Raw genomic sequence first — 12,503 nt, forward strand, 5'->3', positions numbered from 1 at the left:
AATACGATTAGCAAGGCAACTTGGCAATATCCCAAGGTTACCTCAAACCCTTGATCAACTTGTTATCCCCCTGGAGTTCCAGGAGATCAGTATTGATGGTGTCCAGCAGCAGTTCCTTCTGCATGACTCTGGTAAGCTACTTAACCATTTAACATTGTATTAAAACAATTCCATTATGCATAATTATTGCAAAGTTTATTTTGCACAAATGTGAAAAATGCTACACTATAAGGTGCTGATATAAAATACTATGTGATTTTTGCCTTCAAGGGAAACTTTGAGAGTAATATAATGTAGTGAGGCCTACTGATTCCAACTAGTGTTGGCCGATCACTGGAAAGATAGGATCAGATTGGGCTGATCATACCGAAAGATTGGAATTAATTCAGATCCAATCTCCAGAGCTAGATGTAGATATATATATATATATATATATATGCACACTGTACGCCCGAACAGTGTGTGTGTGTATATATATGCATATATGTGGGTGGGTGATGGTGGTCTGGCACTTTTGGAACTTTGAAATGCAATAAAGGATTTGTATAGGACTTCAGGAGCGCGGAGGTCTTTCTTCATGGATGCATGTTAAGTACGGGCGGAAGCCAACCCCTGCTCTAGCAGCACACTGAGTCCTCAGCAACAATCTCAGTTGAGCCACTCTTCTTCCAGCTTTCTTGCATATATATAATGGCCCCAAGCTGCGCTGTTAAAAAATAAACAAACCCAGTTATTCAACTCTCTCTCCGGTGTCCAGCGCTGTCTCCGGCGGTGCAGGGAATTCCGAAATCCCAATGCTATGCATTCTGGGTTGTGCATCACCACCTCTGCACATGTGCCGGGCTGTTCTGTGACGTGATGTGGTGCTTTCCCAGGACCGTCTAGTGAGCGGTCCTGGGATCACTCTCCACTGTAGTTATAGTACGGCAGGCACAGAGGCGGCGATGCGCCGCCTGGATTTCGGGATTCCCTGCACTGCTGGGCTGAGCCGGAGCCAGTACTGGACACTGGAGAAAGAGGTGAGTAACTGGGTTTGTTTATTTTTTAACAGCGCAGCCTGGAGCCATTTACTAAAGCTAAATATGCACACACGCTGTACACCTGTATAGTGTGTGTGTGTGTATATATATATATATGCGCACACTGTTCGGGAGTGTATGCCCGGACAGTGTTTTCAGATTACGGAGGATTCCGATTTCTAATTCAGATCATCATCATGATCTGGCTACAAATCGGATCGTAATTTAAAATAACGATCAGCCTGAAAATCGTAATAAATTACGATCTTCAGTGATCGGACCGGCCAACACTAATTCCAAATATGCAGCATTGTACTGGCCATACCTGTCCTGGATGCTGCCCCGGAGTTCAGCCTCGCCTGTCTGCGGCATGCACGGACTGAACTGCCATCGCCGGCTGATTCCTCGGCTCTCGTAGTTCAGTCCTGCAGATCCGTGGACAGGTCGGGCTGAACTCCGGAGCTCAGGTGAGATACGCCATGATTTGCAGATGCGTTTTGCCTGCTGCTTCCAAGCACTTTTTAAGCACTTTGCAAGCGCTTTGGCAAAACGCTTCTGCAAATAGGGGACGTGGCCAAGCTCTGCTATGGGCGTGGCCATGCCCTGCTATGGCCTAAACCGAGCGTATTTGGCGTGGTTTGCAGGCATTTTTCGGGAGGTTTCCCTCTTGCCCATTCCCATTCCTTCCGTGATCCGCCGGAAAATAGCTTTGAAGCTATTTTCCGGTGGGGCGTTTTCCGGCCCCGGCCGGAATCCGCCCGTAACCCGCACCATAGACATGAAAGGGCGGGTTTCAGGCAGGAAACACAGCACGGAATACGCCTGTAAATCCAGCTTGTCTGGATAAAGCCTGAGGCCTCGTGCCCACTGAAGGAAGGGGATTGTGGAGCGGCATCTCCGCAGCGGCTGTAATTGCGGTAGCAATTGGAGATCCCACAGGAATCTATTTGTGCCTGCAATTGTGGCCACTATTGTGGTACCCTAATTCTGTATCAAAATCTTCACTTAACTCTATGGATTTAGGTGCAGGTTTTAGTGCAGGATTTCAGCCCCTTGTCTGAATGGCTGGAATTTTGTTTGTATAATGGCAGCATACATTGACATGCTGCACTGCATGTTTTTTTTTGTAAACAAAATTTTTTCATCAGCATGTGGATGGGATTTACACATTAATGCTGCATATGACCCCAGCCTAATGGACCATTCAGTTATGCCTTAGGCCAAAAGCACACTGGTGATTTTACTGGCGTTTTTTGCGTCCTGCACAATCCTCTCGATGAGACAGCATAGGCAGCGCGGACGTCACGAACGTCCGCGCTGCCCACCCGACGACTAGCGTGCCCATCCGCCTGAATGGAATGCCCCATTCAGGCGGGCGGACCGCACAGTCGTTCATTCAGACGTCCAGCCGCACGCCGCATCTGGATGCGGCTGTCAACTAGACGGCCCGTTCAGCATAGTGGCGATCGGCCGTGCTGAACGGCCGTCTAGTTGAAGGGTCTAAAGGTACCCTAAAAATGTGACCTATTTCAAGTTTGGAAGTAATTTTAATTTTAAACAAAAATATATAATTTTCCACTGGGACAATATATGTTGTAAAAAACTATTGGTTGGCCCCTTCACACTAGATTTTGCTTCAGTTTTTTATTATGAAATCAGAAAATCTGGAGCAAAATGTGAGTATTTAATGTGAGATATGAACAGAGTCTTCTGATTAGGATATTTTTTTTGTGAATTTATCCCAAAACTCTGTCTGCTGCTTGTTACACTTTTTCTGTTATTTCCTCTATTAATACTTTCATTTTAAATTAGGAAATGGACACAGCCGTATGTTGATATTTGGAACAAGAGACAATCTCCATCTACTGGCACAAAGTAAAGAGTGGTTTGCTGATGGCATGTTTTTCACTACACCAGCCTTGTTTAAGCAACTTTACACAATCCATGTAGTCCACAGCGGCCTTGTTGTTCCTGTAGTGTACACCTTGCTGACAGACAAGAGCCGTTCTACATACCAGAGGTTGCTGCAAGAGCTGAAGAACTTGCAGCCTGGACTGCAGCCAGACAACCTGATGTTGGATTTTGAACTAGCTGCAATCCAGGCATTTGAAAGTGAATTCCCCAACCTTGTGAAGACTGGTTGGTTTTTCCACCTATCACAGTCGGTTTGGCGTAAAGTTCAAAATGAAGGACTCAAGATGCAATACCAAGGTGACCATGAATTTGCCCGTTGGATACGCATGATACCTGCCCTAGCCTTTCTACCACCACAGAATGTTGTGCAATCATTTGAAGAATTGGTGGAAGATCCTGACTTTCCACAAGCAGCCATACCTATTGCCAACTATTTTGAAGACAGCTATATCGGTCGAATGAATCGCAGAGGACGTCAAGCACCTTTGTTTCCAGTTCAATTCTGGAATGTGTATGAACGAACATTGAATGATCAACAGCGAACAAATAATGATGTCGAAGGATGGCACCATAGCTTTCGAGAAACATGTGGTACTCTTTTCCAAAATATATACCGGTTCATTAACTGTCTGAAACATCAGCAAGAGCTCCATAGTTTTGAAATTATTCAGATAATAGCAGGAAATCCCATCGCTGCAAGAAACAAAAAGTATGCTGCAATTTCAGCAAGGGTTAAACGTATCGTGCAAGATTTCGATAATAGAAGCTTGATGGATTATCTGAGAGGCATTGCCTACAGCTTTGATTTTTAGTTCATGGTCACATATTGTATGTTTTGAGAGCAGTGTTTTTAGCTGTAAAATAATTCAAGCATTATAACCTGTAATTTGTATTTTCTCTTTTTCTCTAATCCTTCCCCTCTATACCTTTTTATGTTTCTTGTTAAAACAGTTTTGATATATACAGTTAAAGCATAACTCTGCAAAAAACATGTTATGTTATAGTACCTGTGCCCATGATATTCATTTCCAAAGGAGACCTTCCAGCAGCTTCACTTCTGTGTGAAAAGTCTCATCCAAGTTAAAGCTCCATGTGCTGCAGGATTTCAGTGGTTGCTAAGGAGGTTGTTTCTCCTTAGTAGCAGTACTTGTGGATGGATTATAGAGGGCGTGGCTGCACAGGAGCATGCAGCTAACAATATATTCCCTATGATGTATAAAGGGCTGCTGGTTTACAGCCCTCTGCAAAGCCCCCCCTATGTGTTCCGTCCTGTAACGGCTTTACACAGGCAGGGGGGAGCCCTCCTCTTGTCCAGGACAGAGCACATGAGTGGTGGGTGAAGGGGAGCTTTGCAGAGGGCTGTGAACAAGCAGCCCTGAATGTATCATAGGGAGCCAGGAACCGTTCTGCTCCCAAGGGGGCACGACCTCCTTAGTAACCAATGAAATCCTACTATTTTCCTGTCTGTTTGTAAAATTACTCATCTAGAAAACAAAGTTTGAGAATCAAAAAAACTAATTTGATCAGAATTGTATATCTTAGACTCATATGGTATATTATTAGTGATAAGCAAACCTGCCAATGTTCAGTTCAGGCAGGTTTTTCCCAGATGCGAAAGATCCAGGAGCAAATTGCTAGAGGCAAAACATCCAGGGATGAACTGCTGGGGGCGAACTGACAGGGGGCGAAACATCCGGGGGTGAAACATCCGGGGGTGAACTGCTGGGGGCGAAACATCCAGGGGCGAACTGCTGGGGGCGAAACATCCGGGTGCGAACTGCTGGGGGTGAACTGCTGGGGGCGAAACATCCGGGGGTGAACTGCTGGAGGCGAACTACTGGGGGCGAAACATCCGGGGGCGAACTGCTGGGGGCAAAACATCCGGGGGCGAAACATCCGGGGGCGAACTGCTGGGGGCGAAACATCCGGGGGCGAACTGCTGGGGGCGAAACATCCGGGTACGAACTGCTGGGGGCGAACTGCTGGGGGCGAAACATCCGGGGGTGAACTGCTGAAGGCGAACTGCTGGGGGCGAAACATCCGGGGGCGAACTGCTGGGGGCGAAACATCCGGGGGTGAACTGCTGGGGGCGAACTGCTGGGGGCGAAACATCCGGGGGCGAACTGCTGGGGGCGAAACATCCGGGGGCGAACTGCTGGGGGCGAAACATCCGGGGGCGAACTGCTGGGGGCGAAACATCCGGGGGCGAAACATCCGGGGGTGAACTGCTGGGGGAGAAACATCCGGGGGCGAAACATCCGGGGGCGAACTGCTGGGGGCGAAACATCCGGGGGCGAACTGCTGGGGGTGAAACATCCGGGGGCGAAACATCCGGGGGCGAACTGCTGGGGGCGAAACATCCGGGGGCGAACTGCTGGGGGCGAAACATCCGGGGGCGAAACATCCGGGGGCGAACTGCTGGGGGCGAAACATCCGGGGGCGAAACATCCGGGGGCGAACTGCTGGGGGCGAAGCATCCGGGGGCGAAACATCCGGGGGCGAACTGCTGGGGGCGAAATGTGCGGGGGCGAAATGTGCGGGGGCGAACTGCTGGGGGCGAAATGTTCGGGGGCGAAATGTGTGGGGGCGAAACAACCTGGGGGCGAAATGCTGGGGGCGAAATGTTCGGGGGCGAAGTGTACCTGGGGGCGAACTGTGGGGGCGAACTGCTGGGGGCGAAATGCTGGGGGCGAACTGCTGGGGGCGAAACTTCCAACTCCCAGAAAAATACCCGGGGGGGTATATTCTGGCCCTGAGGGGTATAACACTAGAACTACCGGAGGGGTCATTTTGACCCTTTTGCTATTTCTTTTTCCTATAATTTCTAATATTTTAACAAATGAGTTCTGACTTTTTGTGACTTTTATTTATTCATGGAAGTGTATATTTTAGGACACAAAAATGAATTGTAACTTTTTCAGGGGCCCGGATTTTACAATTCATACCTATAAGTACTGAAGGGGTCAATTTGACCCCATACATAAAAGTAGTAGTAGGCAAGTCACCTAACATTACAGAGTACAGAAAATCACAGTGCTTCTCCCTAGTTGTAGAGTGTAATTGTATATTTGCATATCAGGGATGATTTAGCATTTTGTTTTGTCTAAACTTATCTGAACATGTTTGATCCATGTCCCTTGTAGCGATTTCTGTCTGCATTTCAGTAGCAAACATTACAGTTGAAGCTTCAACCCTGCATGTTTGTACAGTGTCGTTTTATTACTTCTGCGATCTTACAAGCCCCTTTTTGCGACGTATATTTGAAGCATGAGTAAGCAGAGGGGTCTGACAAGTGATGAAATTTTGAAATGTCTTTAGAATTTATCTGAAAATGAGTCAGAAGTGGCCCATCAGTGGCGTATCTAGGGGGGGGCAGCCGGGGCAGTTGCCCCGGGCGCAGCCAGCAGGGGGTTGCAGTCGGGCCGCCTAATGCAGCGGTCCGCAGTGTCCTCCCTGGCGGCTGCGTTCTGCCGCCCCCCGCCTGAGTCGGCGGTTCTCTGTGTCAGCTGTCAAGCTGACAGCCGGCGCAGAGAAGGAGGCCGCGCCGGCTCCCAGGGAGCAATTGTACTGGCGTCTATACAAACGCCTGTACAATTGAAGCTCTGACCGCCGGGCCAGAGCGACGTCAGCAGCGTGATCAGGTCATGTGATCACGCTGCTGACGTCACTCCCCGGCGCCCAAAGCAAACGCTGGTGGTAAGTGTGCTCCTCTGTGGAGCTGAAGAACCACCGAAGATGGGAGATGAGGGGGAGTTGTAGAGGGGATGGCGGTTAATGTGTGGGGGTTAATGAGTGGGGATGGGGGTTAATGTGTGTGGGGGTTAATGAGTGGGGATGCCATGGGGTTAATGTGTGGGGGGATTTGGAGTGGAGATGGGGGTTATTTAATGTGATGGGGGTTAATGGGTGGGGGGGTTAATGAATGGGGATGGGGATAAATGTGTGGGGGCGTCAATGAGTGGGGATGGGGGTTAATGTGTGGGGGTATTTGGAGTGCTGATGGTTATTTAATGTGTGGGGGGATTTGGAGTGGTGATGGGGTTAATGAGTGGGGATTGGGTTAATGTGCGCGGCGGTTAATGAATGGGGATGGGGGTTAATGTATGGGGGCGTTAATGAGTGGGGTTGGGGTTAATGTGTGGGGGTATTTGGAGTGGGGGTGGGGGGATTTGGAGTGCTGATGGGGGTTAATGAGTGGGGATTGGGTTAATGTGTGGGGGGATTTGGAGTGGGGATGGGGGGTTATTTAATGTGTGGGGGGATTTGGAATGGGGGTACTTAATGTGTGTGGGGGATTGGGGATGGGGGATTTTAATGTGTGGGGAGATTTGAGGACACAAAATAAAGAGTATGTATGAGGAAACAGTATGGGGGATTGGTGCAGACAGTATGGGGAGCGAATGGGTTAATATATGTGAATGGACACAGTATGGGGAGTCAGGGGTATGTGTGAGCAGACAGTATAGAGAGTGAGGGGGTAAATATATGAGGAGACAGTATGGTGAACAGGTGGGATGCTAGAGGGGAATAGTGTGAGGAGACAGTATATTGCAGACATTTTTATTTAGGGGCATTATAATGACACTTCTATCTTTAAGGGCGTCGTGTGGAGATTTTCTGCAGAAGACCGGAGAAGATGGACGTCTACAGAGACGAGATGTGGATGAGAAAACTCATCATGGGGTCTAGAAGAAAAGGTGACTGACTGCAGAGACGTCATCTATAAGGTACCTGGATGTAAATGTTATTTGTGCTACTGACTAATTCTCATGTTTTTATTTGTTAGGAACATTAAAGGGGATGTCCAGGTTTGTGCTGAGTCTGCAGTCATTCTATGTGACTGCAGACTTCTGAATTCTCACAGTGCTCACTGAACGCTGTCAGGATTCTCTCGTGCCGGTAATTTACATACATGCGGTCACATGCTGACTAGACGTGTGTGGCCTCACTCAGTGAAAATGAACGGAGCGAGGCCAGGCACGTCTAGTCGGAATGTGGCCAGAAGTATATAAATCACATACTTGTGCTGACATGACTGTACATCGGCAAGGGAGAATCCTAAAAGTGTGCAGTGCATTCGTTGTGAGAATTCAGAAGCTGCAATGTCAGGATTCAGCTCTGCAGGTTCCAGTAGTCGTCACATGGACACTTCACTCATATGCGATTTTCATAGGTATGGTCCTGTGACAACGAGCTTCTCTTCCTGCTTCTCTCAGTTTTTTACTGAACATTGAGAGCATTAGGAGGAGCAGCACGTGGGTACATGGCTAAGTGTGCAAGTCGCATATGTACTTGGGCGGGGGGGGGCGCCGAACCGAATTCTTGCCCCGGGTGCCAGAAAGCCTAGATACGCCTCTGTGGCCCATCATCTGCAATGTCTGAACCACAAACAAAAGGACAAGAAATCCGCAAGCGTCGAAAATGTGGAGTTGGAAGATGCAACGAAAACAAAACAACTAAAACTTGCGCAAGCTGTAACAAACCAGTTTGTGGAAAACGCACTGGGAAAGTGGAAGAAAGTACTGTTTGTGTTAACTGTTGGACACCGCATGCTATGACCATGTAAAAGGAAAATGCGTGCTGTACTTGATCTTAACACTGTTCCTACTAAGTTAACATAAATGTTCTTTAATTTGTTGGCAACAAAAAAGTTATTTTTACTCCTGAGTCAGTACTTTTGAGTGGGGGTCAAAATGACCCCTAATGGTAGTTATAGGTATTATGAAACATGCGGTAGTTCTAGTGATAAACTGGCCTAGGCCAATTTATACCCCCGGGTAAAGTTTGGCCTAGGCCAGAATATACCCGGGGTATAATCTGGCCTAGGCCACTTTAACACTGGGTATTTTCTGGGCCGGGGGTTAATCTAGCCTGTTACATCGGGACATCAACATGAGGAAACCCAGTTATATAGCAAATATAGCAGTTGATCAGCTATTGTTGGATGGGACACTCCCCACGTTTCGGGCAACGAAGGAGATACCGGGTCTCTCAAATTTGTCCTTTATCCAATACGGTTCTATTAGGGAATCTTTGACACAACATCTTCAGTTGTCAGACATTACATGCTCCTTAAATACATTTGAAACCCTTTGCACAACAGTTCATAAGCCAAAGAAAATAATGTCAACTACCGACCAGACCATGAATACCTTAGATTGCTGCCACAGAAGAGCTTACATATCACACTGGGAAAAGGATTTGGGATACAAATTCACCCCTAATCAGATCTCCCACATTTATAATTCCTCTCACGGCCCATCACAATGCATCGGAGCACAAGAGAATTCTTTTAAAATAATTACCAGGTGGTATATCACACCCAAACAAAACAATTATTGGAGGGCAGACACCTCGACTAAATCCTGGAGATGTGAAGGCGCTGAGGGCACATATTTACATATGTGGTGGGCATGCCCACCCCTGCTACAATTCTGGCATGCTGTGGAAAACTTTATTCAAAAGGTAGTAGACAAAACTATTAAATTGATACTTGAAATAGTGCTGTTAAATTTCCCGGCATCGTCTAGGCGTAAGATTACATCTTTATTAGTAAAACACATATTGTCAGCAGTAAAATTGTTGGTTCCTATGTATTGAAAGACAACAACTGTTCCGTCTATGTCCTAACTATATGATAAGATGGATATGCTATAGGAAGTAGCGAGGCTTGCAGCTTTAGTAAATTGCTCCTCAACAACTTTTGAAGGAATTTGGCGCCCATTGATCCTTTTCAGGTCTACCTATGACAATTAACTAGACCATAGTTGCTTCTTGACTCTGTATTGGTATAACACTGACATATCCTGTGCCTATCATTGTTCTTTACTCCCTTCCTTCCCCCTTCTACCACATTCTTGTCCTCTGACCCTATTTCTTCTTTGCTTTACTTTTACTTCCTTTACCTCTATTAATTCTTTGAACCTGTTCGGCATCATGACATAGTTAAAGTGAATGATGTCACTTTGTTAGCAGAAGTTCAGATTTATATTCAGCTAAATATTCATTACTAGATGAACCTTCTGATTTATAGCACTTTCTAACCTTTACATGGTAGATCTCAACGTCATGAATAGATATTACATGCTATTTGTTCATTTTCTGATAAACGAAGATTGTAAGATATATAACAATTTTCACTGCAATTTGTTTGATATTGTATGTAACTTTATTAACTTCAATAAAAAGAACATTGAAAAGAAAAGAAATTGTGTAAGGCAGTAAAAAAAATTCTACTCTACCGTACCACATTAAAATGAAAGATTTCTCTGCACACTAAAAATTGATTTTTGGGACCCCTTTAAGATTGCTAGATTTTCATGCTGTGCTAGGAAAAGGATCTGGCTGTATTGTGCAGTGTCAAAAAGCAAATGGAGAAAAAAAAGGGCTCTGGATTGCTTTGCAATAAACTAATCTCTATTTACCTGGCAAAAAAAATGTTCCCAGCCAATTATACCTGGGGCTAGGTATTGTGAGGTGCCAAGGGGAGAGGTACTAGAAAACAGGTATATTTCTCCCCGTTTCATTTCATATGTCTCCCTGTACGGATGATGAAGCCAGTTTATTTCACTGTAATCCAGTCCTGGTTTCCTTAGTGATCAGCATGGAAAGGACTGGTAGTTCCCCCTCCACTAATTTAATCCAGGTTTTGGTTTCCTGACTGGTCCAGCTGATATAATCAGGAGGAGCTGGGATCTCTCAGTCTATCTCATCTGCTGAGCTGGGAGCTGACACAGTAAGATTACATGGACTTGTTTGCTGTTATATAGGTTTATTTTGTAGTTAGCCTGCTATTGTTAGTTAGTGGCCAGACTGCCTTAGATGTTTTTATTTCATGTTTGGCATGTGTAACATTGAATAACAAGTGTGCACAATAAATATGCCGTGTCCATATTCATGTGGAAATTGCTAGTCTGCTGAAGTGACTTCATAGCCACACACTTGTGCCAAAGCAAAGATCCCAGCTGAGCTATCTATTCCCCACAGTATATACAGTCAATATATGCTATAGGTAGCAGCAGCAGCAGACAGTAATGGAATGGACCCTCTTGATGTATGCAATGATATCTATATACACACATACAGTACCTACAGGCCTTGCAATGATATGTATAGAGCGACGTACACTCCCCTGCCTACCTAACACTGCAACATATATACTCCGGAATTAGTCCTTAGAAGGACTGTTGGTTTAGCTGGATTTGAGTAGTTTAGGATGGTAGATCCCACACTGACTAATAAATCCTCAAATCTGACCCTATCTCAGCAGCAGCTCTCCCTACACGATCTCAATCCGGAGTCGAATGAGCTGAGCAGCGCAGCGTCCAGTCTCTTAAACCCCTGATGATGCTGTGCGGCCAGCCAATCACTGCAAGACCACAGCAAAGATGGCTGCAGCGTTACAGTGCCTGGCAGACAATCCTTGCATGTTGATTGGGTCTTTAAAAACCGCCAAAAATGCAAGATGGAGACCCGAGTTCCCGGCGAGTATTCCCGGAAATGCTCGGCGCTCGGGTGCGTAACAAGTAGTGGCGAGCATGTTCGCTCATCACTAATGTCAGTGTCTAACACTGTTATTAGCATGTGTGTGTAAAATTTGGGACCTGTATGTATTAAAAGAATGTATTCAAGGAAAAACTGCCGTGGGCTCCCGCGCAATTTTTTTGCACCAGAGAAGGAAAGCCAGTGACTCAGGGCAGATATTAATAACCTAGAAAGGGACCATGGTTATTGCCCCCCCGGTTAATAAAAATCTGCCCCTAGCCACCCCAGAAAAGGCGCATCTGTAAGGCCTCTTTCACACATCAGGTTTTCGCCGTCAGGCGCGATCCGGCACTTTTGACAAAAACCGGATCCGGCGAAATGCCATGCCGGATTCGGTTTCCCCCCCATTGACTTGCATTTGCGCCGGATCGGGCCGGATGGCCATGCGTTTCATCCGGTTTTCGCCGGATCCGGCAATGTGTCGCAATCCAGGGGCATGGAAATAACGGCTGCTGTAATGTTTTTTGTCTCCGGCGAAAAAGCCGGACACGCCGGATTCGGCGTGTCCGGCTTTTTCACACAATGAAAGCCTATGAGCGCCGCAATGCGCCGGATCCGTTTTTTTGTGTCTGAGCATGCTCAGTAGCTCTGCCCACAAGACACATATATAAAAGCATGACAGTGGGACCCTCAGCCACACCCAACATGCCACCCAAGACAGCAACCAGGCGCAGGAGAAGGCAGGAGACCACTGCAGCACCATCAGCACCACCACCACCCCAAATGGAGCAGCAAAGGGAACATGCTGAACAACGGGAGGGGAGTCCAGCAGCAGATGAGAGACGGTAATTATCAAATCCCCCATTCCTCAAAACTAGGGCCATGGAATATCAAGATATTCATTGGCCCTTTGTTTCTCTTTATTCAACAGCCGCCCAAGAGATGCTGCAGCAGCAGTGGCAGCACTGGCAGCAGCAACAGCACCACCCACAGCCATGGAGTCTGGCCAGCAAGAGGACAGCACATCTTCTTCTGGGAGCTCTCCCTCGCATCGTCAGCATTTGATGGTAAGTTTTTATTTCCAAA

The 12,503-nt window shown here is 46.7% G+C and overlaps 2 long non-coding RNA genes across 2 annotated transcripts in view; one reads left to right on the forward strand and one right to left on the reverse strand.

The window, feature by feature from the left end:
* LOC141085248 (uncharacterized) overlaps positions 1–12,503 on the reverse strand; it is a 314,427-nt gene that overhangs the window by 254,673 nt on the left and 47,251 nt on the right. The gene's annotated exons all lie outside the window — the stretch shown is intronic.
* Positions 10,509–12,503, forward strand: part of LOC141085247 (uncharacterized) — a 34,614-nt gene continuing 32,619 nt past the window's right edge. The window contains exon 1 of the long non-coding RNA XR_012231244.1: positions 10,509–10,668. This is a non-coding gene — a long non-coding RNA (uncharacterized lncRNA). The remainder of the gene's footprint in view (positions 10,669–12,503) is intronic.

The sequence above is a fragment of the Dendrobates tinctorius genome, unplaced genomic scaffold (assembly GCF_039654945.1).
Source record: "Dendrobates tinctorius isolate UK_male_01 unplaced genomic scaffold, ASM3965494v1 ptg000028l, whole genome shotgun sequence".
Lineage (NCBI taxonomy): Eukaryota > Metazoa > Chordata > Amphibia > Anura > Dendrobatidae > Dendrobates > Dendrobates tinctorius.